Raw genomic sequence first — 16,630 nt, 5'->3', positions numbered from 1 at the left:
TAAAAATACATAACCAATAGGATTTTCTGCTCCACATAAAGCATTTAAGAAAACAAATGTAACCATTTATCAATTCCAATGCAATTCCTTAAAAACATTTTAACATGTTTATTTAAAAATTTGGATTACAAAATCTATCCCTCCTTCCCTTCCTCATCCCCTCTCCCTGAGATGGGAAGCATCATATATAGGTTATACATGTGCAATTATGTAAAACATTTTCATATTAGTCATTTTGTACAAAAAGACTCAAATGGAAGAAAAAATGAAAGTGAAAATAGCATATTTCAACCTGTATTCAATCCATATCAGTTGTTTCTCTGGAGACTAACAATATACTTCATCATTAGTCCTTTGGGATTGTCTTGGATCATTGTATTGCTGAGAATAGCCAAGTCATTCACAATTCTTCAGTGAATAATATTGCTGTTACTGTATACAATGTTCTCCTGGTTCTATTTACTTCATTATGCATCAGTTTTATTTTTTACAGGTTTTCTCAAAATCATCCAGTCTGTCATTTCTTCTAACACTATAATATCCAATTTCAATCATATATTACAGTTTGATGAGCATCCCTTTGATTTCTAATTCTTAGCCACCACAAATAAAAGAACTGCTATAAATATTTTTTGTACAAATAGATTCTCCTCTTTTGGGGATATCTTTGGGATACAAACTTAGGACTGGTATTTCTGGATTAAAGAATATGCAGTTTTACAGTCTTTTGGACATAATTCCAAGTTGCTCTCCAAAATGGTTGGATCAGTTAATAATTCTACCTATAGCATATTAGTGCCCCAGTTTTCCCTCATCCCCTCCATTATCCAACATTTTCCTTTTTGTCATATTAGTCAATATGACAAAATATGACCAATATCTCAGAATTGTTTTAATTCACATTTCTCTAATCAATAGAGGTTTAGAACATTGTTTTCATATGACTATGGATAATTTTGATTTTTTGGTTGAAAATTGTCTTTATAGCTTTTGACCATCAATTGGAGAATGAATTGTATTTTTATAAATTTGACTCAGATATCTATATATCTTAGAAAGGAGGCCTTTACACTTGTCTCAAAAAAATCACCTATTTTTCTTATTTCCTTATGATTTTGGTTACATTGGCTTTGTTTGTGCAAAACCTTTTAATTTAATATAATCGAAATGATCAATTTTAAATTTTGTGATGCCTCCTATAACTTCTTTTGTCTTAAATTCTTCCCTTATCTATAAATCTGATGCAATTTTATTCTCTCTTAATTTTCTTATAGTATTATTTTTAAAGTTATAAATCATGTACCTATTTTAACTTGGTTTGCAATATGAGATATTGCTTTATATGCCCTTTCTGCCTATTTGTTTTCTAGTTTTCCTAGCAATTGTCAAATGATGAGTTTTTGTTCCAAAATTTTGGATCTTTGGATTTATTATGTATTTAATTACTATCTTCCTTTACTGTAATGCAATTTATACCTCATTTCTTCCACTAATTTGCCACTTTATTTCTTAGCTAGTACCAAATTGTTTTATAATTACCACAGTATAGTATAGTTTGAGATCTGGTGGGGCTAGAGCACCTTTTGCATTTTTTTCATTGATTCTTTGAATATCTTTGAGATTTTGTTCTTCTAGGTGAACTTTGTTATTATTTTTCTACCCCATAAAATAATTTTTGATAGTTTGGTTAGTGTGACACTGAATAAATAGAGTAACTTAGATGAAACTGTGGTTCCTATTTTGTTGGATCTGCCTACCCTTGAGCAATTCACATTGTTCCAATTGTTTTCATCTACTTTTATTTGTGTGAAAAGTGTTTTATAGTTATCTTCATATAGTTTCTGGATTTCTCTTCACAGGTAGACTACCAAATATTTTATATTGACTATAGTTATTTTAAATGAAATTTCCCTTTCTATCTCTTGATTCTGGACTTACTTATTTGGATTTTTTGTATCTTGAAATATTGTTAAAGTTGTTAATTTCAAGTCTTTTAGTTGATTCACTAGATAGTCTAAGTATCATATCATCTGTAATAGATTTTTTTCCTTATTGCTTATTCTAATTTTTAAATTTCATTTTGATTGCTATAATTAACATTTCTTTTATGATATTAAATAATAAAGGTTATAATAGGTATCCTTGCTTCATCCCTGAGTGTACTTTGTAAGATAAATAGTATCATTTTAAGACAAGCTCCATTTATTCCTTCGTTTTTTAGTGTGTTTTTTCCCCATAGGAATGAGTTCTGCACTTTGTCAAAGATTTTTTATATATCTATAATTATATGATTTGTTGGTTTTATAATTTAAATGATCAATTATGTTAATAGTTTTTCTAATATTGAACCAACCCTGCATTCCTAGTATAAATAATACATGGTCATGGTTTATTATTCTTGTGATAAATTGTTATAATCTCTTTTTTTAGTATCTTATTTAAAATATTTGCTGTTGATCTTTTCTGGCTCTTCCTGGTTTGGGTACCAGCACTACATTTGAGTCATAAAAGATGTTTAGTAGGGCCCCTTCTTCATCTGTTTTTCCAAATAGTTTAAAAAATATTGTAAGTAATTGTTATTTAAATGTCTGGTAGAATTCATTGTGAAAACACCTGGTCCTGTGGATTTTTTCTTATCTAAGTATTTTATTTCTTCTCTTAACCTGGATAATTTATATTTTGTAAATACACAACCGTTTCATTTAAATTGTCAAATTTTTGGTATATAATTGGCCAAAATAACTCCTAACAATTGTCTTAATTTCCTGTTCATTGGTGATGAATTCACCTCTTTTATTTTTGACACCAGTAATTTGGTTTTCTTCTTTCTTTCTTAAAATCAAATTAACTATTGGGTTATCTGTTTTAGTTGATATTTTTCTTATAAAGCCAGCTTCTAGTTTTATTTATTAGTTCAACAGTTTTCTTATTTTCAGTTTCATTAATTTTTCTTTTCATTATCAGGATTTCAAATTTGTTTTTTAATTGAAGTTTTTTAATTTATTATTTTTCTCATTTTTAGTTGCATGCACAATTACTTTATCTGTTTTTCCTTTATTTTATTGAGGTAAGCCATTTGAAATATAAATTTTCTCCTGGCTGCATCCTATAAATTTTGATATGTTGTCTCATTGTTATCATTTTCTTTAATAAAATTATTGGTTGTTTCTATGATTTGTTCTTTGAGCCATTTGATTTTCTAGGATTAGATTATTTAATTGGCAATTAAATTTTAATCCCCTTTTATATTCTCCATTATTGAATGTAATTTTTATTGCATTATGATCAGAAAAGGATGTGTTTCCTATTTCCACATTTGGTTAAGTTTTTATGTCCTCTAATATGGTCATTTTTTTGTGTAATCTCATGTACTGCTGAAGGAAAAAAGTATATTTCTTTCTATTCCCATTAAATTTTCTCCAGAGATGTATCATATTTACCTTTTCCAGAATTTCATTCACCTCATTAGCTTATTTCTTCTTTAATTTTTGTTTGAATTATCTAGTTCTGAGAAGAAAAATTTGAGCCCCTCCACTAATATTTTATTATCACTAGTTTTTTTTTTTTTTTTTTTTTATCTATTCCTTTAACTCATTCAACTTCTACATCAAAAATTTAGTTGCTGTACCATTTGGTGCAAGTGAATTTAGTTTTAATGTGACTTCATTGTTTATGAGACCTTTCAACAATAGTTTTTTTTTCCTTTATTGCTTTTAATTAGAGCTATTTTTGTTTTTGTTTTATCTGAATTAAAGATTGATATCCCTCCTTCTTTGCTTTAGCTAAAGCATAATGGATTCTGCTCTACCCCCTTTACCCATTGTGAATCTTTCTGCTGCAAAAATGTTTCTTGTAAATGATATATTGTAGGAGTGTGGTCTTTTAAACCATTCTATCTACCTTTTATGAGTGAGTTCATCCCATTCACGTTTATAATCTTGATAATTGTGTATTTCCTACCATGCTATTTTTCACTTGAGTATTCCCTTTTCTCTTACCTCTCAGCTTTTCCCTCTCATAAGGGTTTCTGGTTTGAATCACTACCTTCCCAAATATATCCTTCCTTTTATCAATCTTTCTTTCCCCTTCTATAATTTCTATACATTTTTACTCCCTTATAGGATAAAACAGATTTCTGTATCCAACTGAATGTGCATTTTTTGTTTTGTTTTGTTTTTTGAGCCAATTTTGATGAGAGTAAGATTTAAGCTTTGTCTGTCACCTAGCCATTCATCTTTCCCTCCATAATAGCTCTTTCATGCCATTTCATTTAATCTCCCATCCTCTTCTTCCAGTACAGTTTTCTTCTGCATCCCTTTATTTTGTTTTGGGGGATATCATCCCATCAGAGTCACCTTATATATATATACTCTCTATCCATATATACTTTTTCTAATTGCTCTTATAGTAATCAAGTTTTTTTTTTCATTTTTTTTCTTTAATAAAGCCTTTTACTTTCAAAATGTATTCACAGATAGTTTGACAATATTGAGCCTTGCATAGCCTTTTATTTCAGATTTTCTCCTCTTTCCTCCCACTCCCTCTCCTAGATGGCAAGCAATCCAGTATATGTTAAACATGTTAAAATATATGTTAAATCCAATATGTATAAACATATTTATATAATTCTCTTTCTTTTTTTGGTCAGTTTTAAAATTCTCTTTCTACATAGGAAAAATCAGATAAAAAAAGAAAGTAAATGAGTGAGAAAACAAAATACAAGTGAACAACAACAAAAAGAGTGAGAATGTTATGTTGTGATCCACATTCAGTACGCACAGTCCTCTTTCTGGGTATAGCTGGCTTTCTTCATCACAAGATCATTGGAATGGGCATCAATCATCTCATTGTTGGAAAGTCATGTTCATCATAATTAATTGTTATATAATATTGATTTTGTTGTGTACAATGAACTCCTGGTTCTGCTCATTTAACTTAGCATCAGTTCATTTAAATCTCTCCAGGCCTCTCTAAAATCATCCTCCTGATAATTTCTTACAGAACAATAATAATCCATAAGATTCATATACCATAACTTATTCAGACATTCTCCAACTGATGGATATCCACTCAATTTCCAGTTTCTTGCCGCTATGAAAAGGACTGCCACAAACATTTTTGCACATATGGGTGCAAACCTTCCTTTAAGATATTTTTTGGGGGATATAAGCTCAGTAAAAACACTGCTGGGTCAAAGGGTACACATGATTTGATAACTTTTTGAATATAGTTCTAAATTGCTCTCCAGAATGATTGGATCTGTTCACAGTTCCACCAACAATGTATTGGTGTCCCATTTTTCCCACATTCCCTCCAGTATTCATCCTTGTCTTTTTCTGTCATCTTAGCCAATCTGAGAGGTGTATAGTAGTATCTCAGAGTTGTCTTAATTTGCATTTCTCTGATCAATAGTGATTTATAGCACCTTCTCATATGATTAGAAATAGTTTTAATTTCTTCATCTAAAAATTGTCTTTTCATATCCTTTGACCAATTATCAACTGGATAATGGCTTAAATTATTATAAATTTGAATCAACTCTCTATATATTTTAGAAATAAGGCCTTTATCAGAACCTTAAATGTAAAAACAACTTCCCAATTTATTGCTTATCCTCTGATCTTGTCTGCATTGGTTTTGTTTGTACAAATTTTTTTTTTAACTTAATACAATTAGAATTATCTATGTGATGTTCAGTTATGAGTTCCAGTTCTTCTTTAGTCACAAATTCCTTCCTTCTCCACAGATCTGAGAAGTAAACTCTCCTATGTTCCTCTAATTTGCTTATAAAATATCATTCTTTATGTCTACATCATGAACCCATTTCAATCTTATCTTGGTATGTGGTTTTAGGTGTGGGTCAAACCCTAATTTCTTCCCTATCAGTTTCCAATTTTCCCAGCAGTTTTTTGTCAAATAATGAATCCTTATCCCTAAAGCTGGGGTCTTTGGGTTTGTCAAATACTAAATTGCTATAGTTACTGACTATTTTTCAAGTAGTTTATATAGTATTGGAATTAATTGTTTTTTGAATGTTTGGTATAATTCACATGTGAATCTATTCCACTGATTGACTACTCTAATTCTTAGCCAGTACCAAAGGATTTTGATGACCACTACTTTATAATATAATTTTAGGTCTACCTGTGTCAGACCACCTTCATTAGCATTTTTCATTAATTCCCTCAAAATTCTTGACCTTTTGTATTTCCAGATGAACTTTGTTACCATTTTTTCTAGATCTATAAAATAATTTCTTGGAGATTTGATTGGTATGACACTAAATAAATAGATTAATTTAGGAAATATTGTCATTTTTATTATATTCTCTCAGCCTATCCATAAGCAGTTGATATTTTTCTAATTGATTAGATCTGACTTTATTTGTGTGGAAATTATTTTATAGTTGTGTTCATATAGTTCCTGACTTTCCCTTGGCAGATAGATTCCCAAATATTTTATATTATCAACAGTTATTTTGGATGGAATTTCTTTTTGTACTTCTTGCTGCTGGACTTTGTTGGTAATATATAAAAATACTGATGATTTATGTGGATTTATTTTGTATTTTGCAACTTTGCTAAAGTTGTGTATTATTTCTAATAGTTTTTTAGTTGATTCTCTGGGGTTCTCTAAGTATACCATCATATCATCTGCAAAGAGTGATAATTTAGTTTTCTCATGACCTACTCTACTTCCTTTAATCTCTTTTTCTTCTCTTATTTCCAAAGCCAACATTTCTAATACACTATTGAATAGTAATGGTGATAGTGAGCAGCCTTGTTTCCCTCCTGATCTTATTGGGAATGGTTCTAGTTTGTCCCCATTACATATGATGCTTGCTGATAATTTTAAATAGATGCTACTGATCGTTTTAAGGAAAAGTCCTTTTATTCCTATATTCCTGCCATCTTATTTACCCTGTGTTATGCTTTTATTTTTCCTTTTCCCCTTCCCTCTTCCCCAGTATTTTGCTTTTGATGACCAGCTCCTTCTACCAGTCCTTCCCCTTTAGATCCCCTTCTCCCCTTTTACACCTTTCCTCTAATATTTGTTTTCCCTTTTATTAGTTTTTCCCTTTCTTTTCCCCCTTTCCCTCCCACTTCTCTGTAAGGTAAGACAAGTTTCTCTGTGAAACGAAATATGTCTGATATTCTCTCAGACAAATTTGTTGTAAGATTCACACAATGCTAACCTCCTTCCTTCTTTTCCTCAATTATAATGTTTTCTTTGCCTCTTTGTGAGATGTAATTTCCCTTAATTTACTTCCCTTTGCCTCTTTTTCCAGTATGATCCCCTTTCCATCTCTAGTTTCTTTTTTATATTATCATAATAAAATCAAATTATACCCACACTCTCTAAGTAGACCCATAATAGAAATATAGTTCTCAAGAGTTCTTTCCTTTTTATATTTCTATTGAGTTCTATGTTTGAAAATCAATTTTTTTGTTCAGCTCTTGTTTTTTCATTAGAAATAATAAGTGAAATTCACCTATATTGTTGAATGTCCATTTTCTTCCCTGAAAGATAATGGTCATTTTATCTGGATAGCTTATTCTTGGCTATAATCCAAGTTCCTTTGCCTTTTGGAATATCTGATTTTAGGCCCTTTGATCTTTTAAGGTGGAAGCTGCTAGGTCCTGGGTAATCCTAATTGTGGCTCCTCAGTATTTAAATTGTTTCTTTCTGGCTAGTTGCAATATCTTTTCCTTGATGGGATTTAATTTGAGAGTCTATTTCAGGAGGTGATCTGTGATTTCTTTCAATGGCTATTTTATCTTCTGATTGTAAGATATCAGGACAGTTTTCCTGTAAGATAATGTGCCTAGTTCTTTTTTTCATCATGGCTTTCAGGAAGTCCCAAAATTCTTAGATTATCTCTCCTAGACTTTTTTTCCAGGTCAATTTTTTTCCTAGAAGGTTTTTCATATTTTCTTCTATATTTTCTTTCTTTTTTTGACTGATTCTTGAAGTCTTATCGAGAGTCATTCACTTCCATTTGCTCAATTCTAATTTTTAGTATATTATTTTCTTCAGTTACCTTTTTTTAGCTCTTTTTGTAAATGGCCAATTTGAATTGGTGTCTTTTTCAGATCTATTTTGTAGGGCATTATGTGCTTTTTCCATTACTTCTTGCAATGATTTCATTTTCTTTCCCCATTTTTCTTCTCTCTTTAAGATACTTTATGCAATCTTCCAAAAAAGCCTTGTGAAATGTGAACCAGCTCATTTCTCCCTTTGGGGTTTCATCTGGAATTGCCTTTAGGAACTTCTTGATTTGAGATCTTTTTTTATTCTTTCTCTCCATAAAAGCTGTCTATGGTGAAAGTTCTTTTTGTTTTTTTACTCATTTTTTAAGGCTCGAGGTTTGCTCAATGCAAAGGAGCAATAGCTGCTTTAATTTGCCCTGGGGCAGTTCTGCTGACTGATTTCTGGAGCTGGGTAATCGTGGTTAGATCTGGAGCTCCTCTGGTTGTAGTGGTTTACAACTTGCCTTTAGTAGCAAATCTACCAAACCACTTGCTTACAACCAGGACAGAGTAGCCTAAGAGGCTCACAGAAGATTCCCAGGGACATGGAAGCTGCAATACTCTGACTTCCCACTCCAACTCCTTGCCCTGGTCTCCCTGTGATGCTAAGTCAGGCAGGATGACCCCCTGCCTGTTTGAAATGGACTTGTTCTGAAGTTCTTCCAAGATATCTTCTTCTGGGAATGTGTTGTACTCCAAATATTTGTGGGTTCTTTGTATCCAAAACCAGTTTAGAGGCTTAATCTGCCATTGATTTGAGAGAAAGTCAGAGGAGGTCACAGAAAGTCATGTCTGTTCTCCACCCCCTAGTAATAAAGTTTTTAAGAGTTACAAATATTACCTTGCCACACTGAAAAAAAAAAAAAAAAACAGTTGGACCTTATTGAATTTCCTGTTCAATTCTAATTTTTAAGTAATCCTTTCCTTAAGTGAATGTTTGTGCTTCCTTTTCCATTTGACTAATTCTATTTTTAAAGGAGTTATTTTCCCTGGCAATTTTAAAAATACTTTCCCAAATTCTATTGACTATTTTGGGATGATTTTCCTGCATTATTCTAATTTGTTTTCCAATTTTTCTGCTATGTCTCTAATTTGCTTTTTAAAAGCTTTTTTGAGCTCTTCCAGGAATTCTTTTTGGACCTGATACCAAATTACATTTTTCTTTGAGGCTTTACAGATATAGTCATTTTGATACTATTATCCTTCTCTAAATTTATGCCTTGATTCTAGCTTCCAACATGGTTACTTTCTGTAGTCAAGATCTTTTGGTGTGTTTGTTTTTTGCTCATTTTCCCTTGCCTTTTTTGTTCCGAGGTTTTTATGCAGTTGGACTCTGGTCCTGCATTGTTCCAAGCTTTTTGTGCCAGGGCTCTGGTTCTTACTGCTGGCTTTCATTGGGCTTCAGGGCTTAGTTGCCTGGTTCTCTAATAGTTAGGCTTTCCTTCTGGCTTGTACTGGGGAGTAGTAGGGCCTATTAGTCTCACCTGAATGTGAGGTTTAGCTGCTGACATGCTCCAGGTATGGGGACTTGCTGCTATGGTAACAGAATCCTTCCGGTGGCAGACCCTCGAGGAGGGATCTTGTTACTGGTCTGCCCCAGAGGTGGAGCGCTGCTGCTGAGTTGCTCTGACAACAGGATCTCTCCACTGCTAGACCCCATAAGCGGGGTCTTGTGATTGGCCAGCTCAGGTTCAGAGCTTCACTACTGGTCAGCAGTGGAGTCAAGGTCTCCCTGTGGCTTGCGCTGGGGAGGGGGTCAAAGTGGAGAAGTCTTGCTGTTTTGCAGACTTCTTGCTTGCTACAAGGCTGCTGTTTTTGGAAGGCAGAATCTCGCTGCTGGTTCGCCCCGGGTTTGGAGCTTATTTTAGACTGGCTGCTGCGAGGCTGGCTGCTTCTGCTGCTGCTCTTGGACTTTGTTCCCCTCTCGCAGCAGTGAGACAAACCTTTTCTGCTGTGCTAGGTGCTTCTCTGCTCTCCCATCACTTCGAGGATGGTTTCCTAGCTTTCTGGAGGGGATTTTGCGGAGGCTTCAAATACACACAGCCCCTATAGCCCTGCGAGTCCAATGCATTTTCAACAAGGTCTTCCCAGTGCAAAGAGTAAAAGTGTGACGATCGCCTTTACGATAAATAGCCTAAATCCTTTATGGCCTCTTTATGGTGGCCCTTCTCAGCAGTTCTGCAACGTATGGCTGTTTTGAAAAAGGCTTTGGAGATGGCGTCATGTAACGGACTGGCCAGCAGATGGCAGTAGTGGTCTACCTCAGTGGCCAGTTCTGAAGCCCGCTGTCCCCCAAATTAAGCTAAAATAAGAATGATTGGGAGATTCACTACTGTTCTTCCAAATGTAAACCAATCCATTACACATTCTTGAATTATTAAGTTGTTCCTCATCATGTCAAGTCTGGTTTTGTTTGTTTTTTATTTTTTTTTAATTTTAAGAGAAATTTAGTTACCATAACTTTCCAAAGATCTCCCCCAAATGACAATCAACTTCTATATTCTGTGAATAATATTACCCAGGAATCATGGCAGGGATATAGAGAAATGTTTTCAGAATCAGGAAGACTTTGGTTAAAATCCTGTTTATGACATATTGGAAATGTGTGGTACTGGGCAAATCACTTTAACTTCCTATTGTTTTAAGGTTTACAAAATACTTAAAAGATATGATCTCATTTTAATCCTTATATTAAAGGTGCTTTTATAAACATTTTTTAGGGATGAAGAAGCTGAGAGAGGTAAAAGTGATTTGTTCAGAGTCATAGAGCTGAAGGGGGTGCAAATTCATACTCAGGCTTTCTTTATTCCAGGTCCAGTGAGTGTTCTATCTATCTAGCAGCTTTTGTAAGTCTACAAGTTGCAAAATAGCTTTTGACTTGATCTGAAACAGTTTCTTCATTAAATGTTCCCCAAACCAATGGAATCGACCCCATCCCAGGGATTAAGAAATTAACCTCTTCCCTAACATCTTTAAACCATCTAGAAAGCTGGAGCCACATATAATGATCTCAAATGAAATTAGATAAAGTCACACAAAAATGGTCCATGGTATCATAAAAGACACATCTAGGAAAAAACAGATCTTAAATCACTGGCCAAGACCCTTGTTTCAGGATACTTTGCCCTCAAGGGATTTTGAAATTTTTTTTTTTGAATCTCAATATACTACAAGTGATAGTTTTGTGAAGCCCAATCAGAGATTGGGATATAAAGTATCTGATAAACTATGTGATCCCCACCATACTGGGTACAAGTAAGTCTTTGTATGAACTGGGAAGTACCCAGAGGAAGGGGTTTAGGATAGTAAACATCGTTAGGGGTATGATGAATCATGTGATACGCTGAAGAAATGAAGATTCATGGAGGAAAAGGACAACTTAAATGACACAAAGTAGCTATCAAGTAACTGAGGGACTGTCACAATAGAGAAACATTCAATTTGTTCTATTTACATCCCGAGTATACAACTAGAAGCAATGAGTAGAAATTAAGAAAGGGCTTAGAAGTAGTATTTCAATGGTAGAAGGAGTTCCCAGGTAAGACTGGCACTTTTTCTGTAATTTATAGTATTAGAGAGTTTTATACCCACAGACAGGATTTGAATCTTGATCTCCCTGCCATCAAATTCAGCTCTGTAGCCATTATACTGCACTACCAGACTGTCAATTAAAAAGCTTAAGAAATCTTATATTGTCATTTGGAACTGTCCAAAGTGGAATATATGACTTCAGGGAGACAGTGGGTTCTTTCAGCTGAAGTCGAGATGATAATTGATCTTGTTGTTGTTTTGGGGGAGGGTGGATTGGTCAGTTACAGATTGAACTTGATCTTGATGGTCTCTGAGGTCTTTTGCAATTCTCCAATTCTGAGAATTTGTAATGGCCGAGTCTCTTTTTTTGATCTCAACAGCTGATGTCACTTTTTTCAAATGAGCATTATTTCGTATGTTTGTTTTCTGAAAGAACTGTTTCCTTCTCTTATGATCATTTTTAAAAATATTTTTTATTTTTTAATTTATGAAATAAAACAAGCATTTTCATAACATAGTAAATTTTAAATATATATATTATTGGACATAAAACTGCTAATCTATTATGTGCAACAAGTATTCCTGACATGAATTGTGTTACTAAACCTTATCCCCATCTCTCTCTGGTAACTGAAAGATCTTCCCTTCTCACTCCTTTGTCTTATAATCCCTAACTTCCTTCAAGGTTCTGGTTCTACCTCCTCTATAAGGTCTTCCTGATTCTCCTTACCCCACAGTTTATCCCTTGATATTACAAAGCCTTACTTTGCATACATTTTACACTTACATATCTGGGTAAGAAATCTATCATCCCAGCAGAATGTGAGCTCCTGGAGAGAGAGAGTGTGTTTCATTCTTTTCTTTTTCTCATCTTCACAACTCACCTAGTATAGTACATGGCACCTACTAGGTGCTTAAACGAAGTTTGCTCCCTAGTATAGTGGAAAGAGCATTGTCTTAGAAGTCAGAAAAACATATTTTAAATCCTACTTCTGTTACCTACTAGATCACCAAGAGGTGATCTTTGAGAAGTAACTGAAAATATTTTTTACCTCATCTAGAAAATGCCCAGGGTTTAGACTGCATGACCTTCAAAATCCACTAAAGTTCTAGATTTAAGATATTGAGAGTCAATATCATTTCCCATAAGCCCACATTATGGAAAATTCTGACTTTTCCCCTCTGATTTTTACAATTGCAGTTTGTGTATCTGCTTGCTTTCCAGCCTGGAGTGAAGGTTATTGTCACATTTATGTTATTATTGCATACAGTATATATTTTGCATATACAAACACATACATAAAACATATTGTCTTCCCTAGTAGAATGAAAGGTACTTGAAGACAGGAGCTATTTCATTTTTTTGTCTTGTTTCTCTAGTAGTAGACTTTAACCACACCATTTAATAGCCTGTGTTTGCAATGGTTCCTTTTAACTTCATGATTTTATCTGTTAGAGAGTTTCTTGATTCAGCTTGCAACTTACTGAGATGGGAAAGTATCCCAAGAACCCTGGAAATGCAGTGAAATGCCAGCTCTCTGGATCCTTGCTGCAGCCTTAATTGTGGATGCCTAAAATAATACTAACCTGCCAAATAGCATGCCTCAAAATACTGTGATTGGGAATGGAGTTGACAGGATGCCAGCTTTACCCTGATTGGCCTTATCATTCATTTCCAAGTCTCCTCTGGATTGGCAGGAATTTCTCTGCTGAACTGAATGTGACTCTGAGCTGCCAAGAGGTCCCATCGAAGGCTTCAGTAAGACCCAGGAAGTGACATGAGATCTAAGGATATGCCATCTGTGAATCATTTCTGCATGTGATGAGTTCCAAGCATTCTACCGCCTGTGGCCCATAGTCCTTTGTGCTTCCAGAGATATAAGGTTGACTCTGTTACATGGGGATAACAATTATGATAGCAGTCCAAATCCTTGAATATCCTTGAGAATTCCACAGATTAAGTTGTACGGCCAGAGCCTTTGCTGGCCTGGACATAATGTTTGCCAACAGAAATTGAAGAACACGGTTTTTAGCTACATCACTGTACTGAACATACATAATCTTCAAAGGACATGAAATTAAAAGCTTTCAAAATGTAGAAATTTAGCAGAAAAACCATGTGGAATTAGGATGAACTGCATGCCATCCCTAATATCCTCTCTGCAAAGGACTTGTCCCAAAGATGCTTTCAGTTGAGTCTACAGAAGATGAGCTTGATGAAGATTTGCATGTGTTTTTACATTAGATTGCTTGCTGTCTGGGGGGAGTGGGGGAAGAAAAATTTGGAACACAAAGTTTTGCAAAGGCGAATGTTGAAAACTGTCTTTGTATGTATTTGGAAAAATAAAAAGCTATCAAAAAGATTCTAAAATTGAAGATGAGCCTCCATTCCTATCCTTTTATTCATAATAAAACAATAATATTATTGATAATAAAAGAACAGTAAATAAAATAGATTATTAGCAGGATAGTGACATGACATAAGGCTGTCCTCAAAAAATGAAAATAAAATAAATGTGATAATACGAATGTTAATGGTAAGAATAATACCAAGATGATTTCAGAAAGGCCTGGAGACACTTACATGAACAGAAGCTAAGTAAAGTGAGTAGAACAAGAGAACTTTGTATAATCTTTTTGTTACCTTGTACAATGATCAATTCTGATAGATGTGGCTCTTTTCATCTGGGAGGGGATTCAGACCAGTTATAATGGTTTTGTGATGGAGAGGACCATCTGTATCCAGAAATAGAACCACGGGAACTGAAAGTGGATCACAAGATAGTAATTTCACCTTTTTTGTTGTTGTTTGCTTTTCTCTTTCTCATTTTTTCCCTTTTTGATCTTTCTTATGAAGCATGATGATTGTGGAAATATGTATAGAAAAATTTCACATGTTTAACATATATTGGATTACTTTCCATCTAAGGGAGGGAATGGGGCAAAAAACAAAGGAAAAAATTTGGAACATAGGATTTTGCAAGGGTGAATATTGAAAACTATCTTTGTATATATTTTGAAAATAAAAAGCTATTATTAAGAATTGTTTTTAAAGAATAATACCAAGAATTATTGCAGTGAGCCTCTGATGGTGAAGAAGTGTCTCATCACTTTTATTTGCATGTACAAGGATAATTTGAAAAAATAAACATAAAAATAGAATAGCGATTTCTCCTTTGACTTTTTTTATTTGAACATCAACAAACAAAATAATTAGAATAAGATAACTATGCTACTATCACTAATAATAATAATAATAATAAAACTAACATTTACATATCAATTTCCTCAGTATAAGATAGATGGAGCATAAATTGTGTTCATCTTACAGATGAGGAAAAGTCCCTAAAAAGCAAATGCTTTAATAATGACCAAGTGTGCATCAAACTGGCACTCAAACCTAGTTCTTCTGACTTCAAGATCAATACTCTTTCTGTTAGAGTTCATTGTGGCTATTAGGATTTTTTTTTAATATCACTCAATATCAATAGACAGAATTCGATTCAATCACAATTCAGTAGGATTCTATAAGCACTTATTCTGTAAAAACTCAAGCATTCTTTTTTTTGAGGTGTATCCTTTGCTCTATATTGAGAAAAACAATGCACAAAACATTTAGTTGAAACACATTCTTTCAGAAAAGTTCTGGTTGTTAAATATTATATCATGTTACAAAGATGTTTGATTTATTCTACAGATAAAAATAAAATAAAATATGGGAAGCTATGTAGATGTAATTTATGAAAAAAGTATAGAGCATAATCATAATAATCATAGAATTATAATCTCTGAATTGGAAAGAATATCAGGATCAAATGAGTGGTCAACTGCCTCTTGCTGAAAAACTCTCAGAAAATGGGAACTCACTACTTCTCAAAACATCTCGTCCCAGTTTTGGACAATTCTGATTATTAAAGATTTTCCTAATAATGAGCATAAATTTGTTGTTTGGTGACTTCCTTGTTTTTCTTCTAGTTCCCTAGAACCAAACAAATCAAAGCTATCCTCTTTTCCACAAAAAACCATTTCATGAAGACAGATGTCCTACTCCTTCCTAAGCCTGTCTCTTCTGGCTTTTTCATTCAGAGTTCCTTCAATCAGCACTCTCCCTGAAATGTGGTACCCGTACTCCAGATGCAGTCTAGCCAGGAAAGAGCAGTGATTGTGGTCTCTTGATTCCCTCCCATAGGCTTTGCTAAAGCCTTAAGAGCAGTAGGGCTGCCTGTATGCACAAACACATGTAACTAGGAATGACTTTTCAAAATTAGCTTTCATGTCTCCACCGCAGCTGGTTGCTTTAACAGTCCACCTGAGACTAAGGCTCGGTTTGCTTCATAATGAAATACTGTCATTAGAAATGGGACATTCGATAGAGGGGCCATCTGCTTTACATGGTTAATCCTTTATTTGATTGGTTGTGAACATTATGAAAACTATAGACAACACACAGGTGCTGGTGCTTGTAAAAGATAATAATAAATGTGATAAAGGGTCCTCACGACCCGTAACTAAGGAGTCCACTATAAGTGGTCCACTAAGGAGAGTGCCTGGTTTGACCCCAAATCTGGCCATAGACACTGACTCATGGGTCACTCTGGGCAGGTTACTTCATCTGTGTTTGCTTCAGGTCCCTTGTCTTTAAATCAAGGGAACTGGAATCTGATCTTATGAGGATGAAAATGTTCTGGAGGAGCCCATCAGGTTCATTCAAAATACATTTCAGTTCTTTGTGTATTTCTGGTCAAATCCCTGCTTCATTATGTTTGATTAGACTGAACCTCAGTACCTCCAGGCATAAACTGATTGATGTCCCTTAGCACATGCTGTTTGCTAATCTTAAAATACCTACACATTCTCTCTCTCTCTCTCTCTCTCTCTCTCTCTCTCTGTCTGTGTGTGTGTGTGTGTGTGTGTGTGTGTGTGTGTGTCTGTCTCTCTCCTACTTCCTAAATTATAGTGAAGATCAAAAAAAGTTAAATTAGTAAAATGCTTCCCACAGGATCTGATGATTAGCACACATTAGGTGCTTAACAAATGTTTGTTTTTCTCATCCCTCTCTTCCTCTCTTT

This window comes from Antechinus flavipes, chromosome 3 (genome assembly GCF_016432865.1).
Source record: "Antechinus flavipes isolate AdamAnt ecotype Samford, QLD, Australia chromosome 3, AdamAnt_v2, whole genome shotgun sequence".
NCBI classification, from domain to species: Eukaryota; Metazoa; Chordata; class Mammalia; order Dasyuromorphia; family Dasyuridae; genus Antechinus; species Antechinus flavipes.
The sequence above is the reverse complement of the archived record's forward strand: the minus strand, read 5'-3'. Positions refer to the sequence as shown.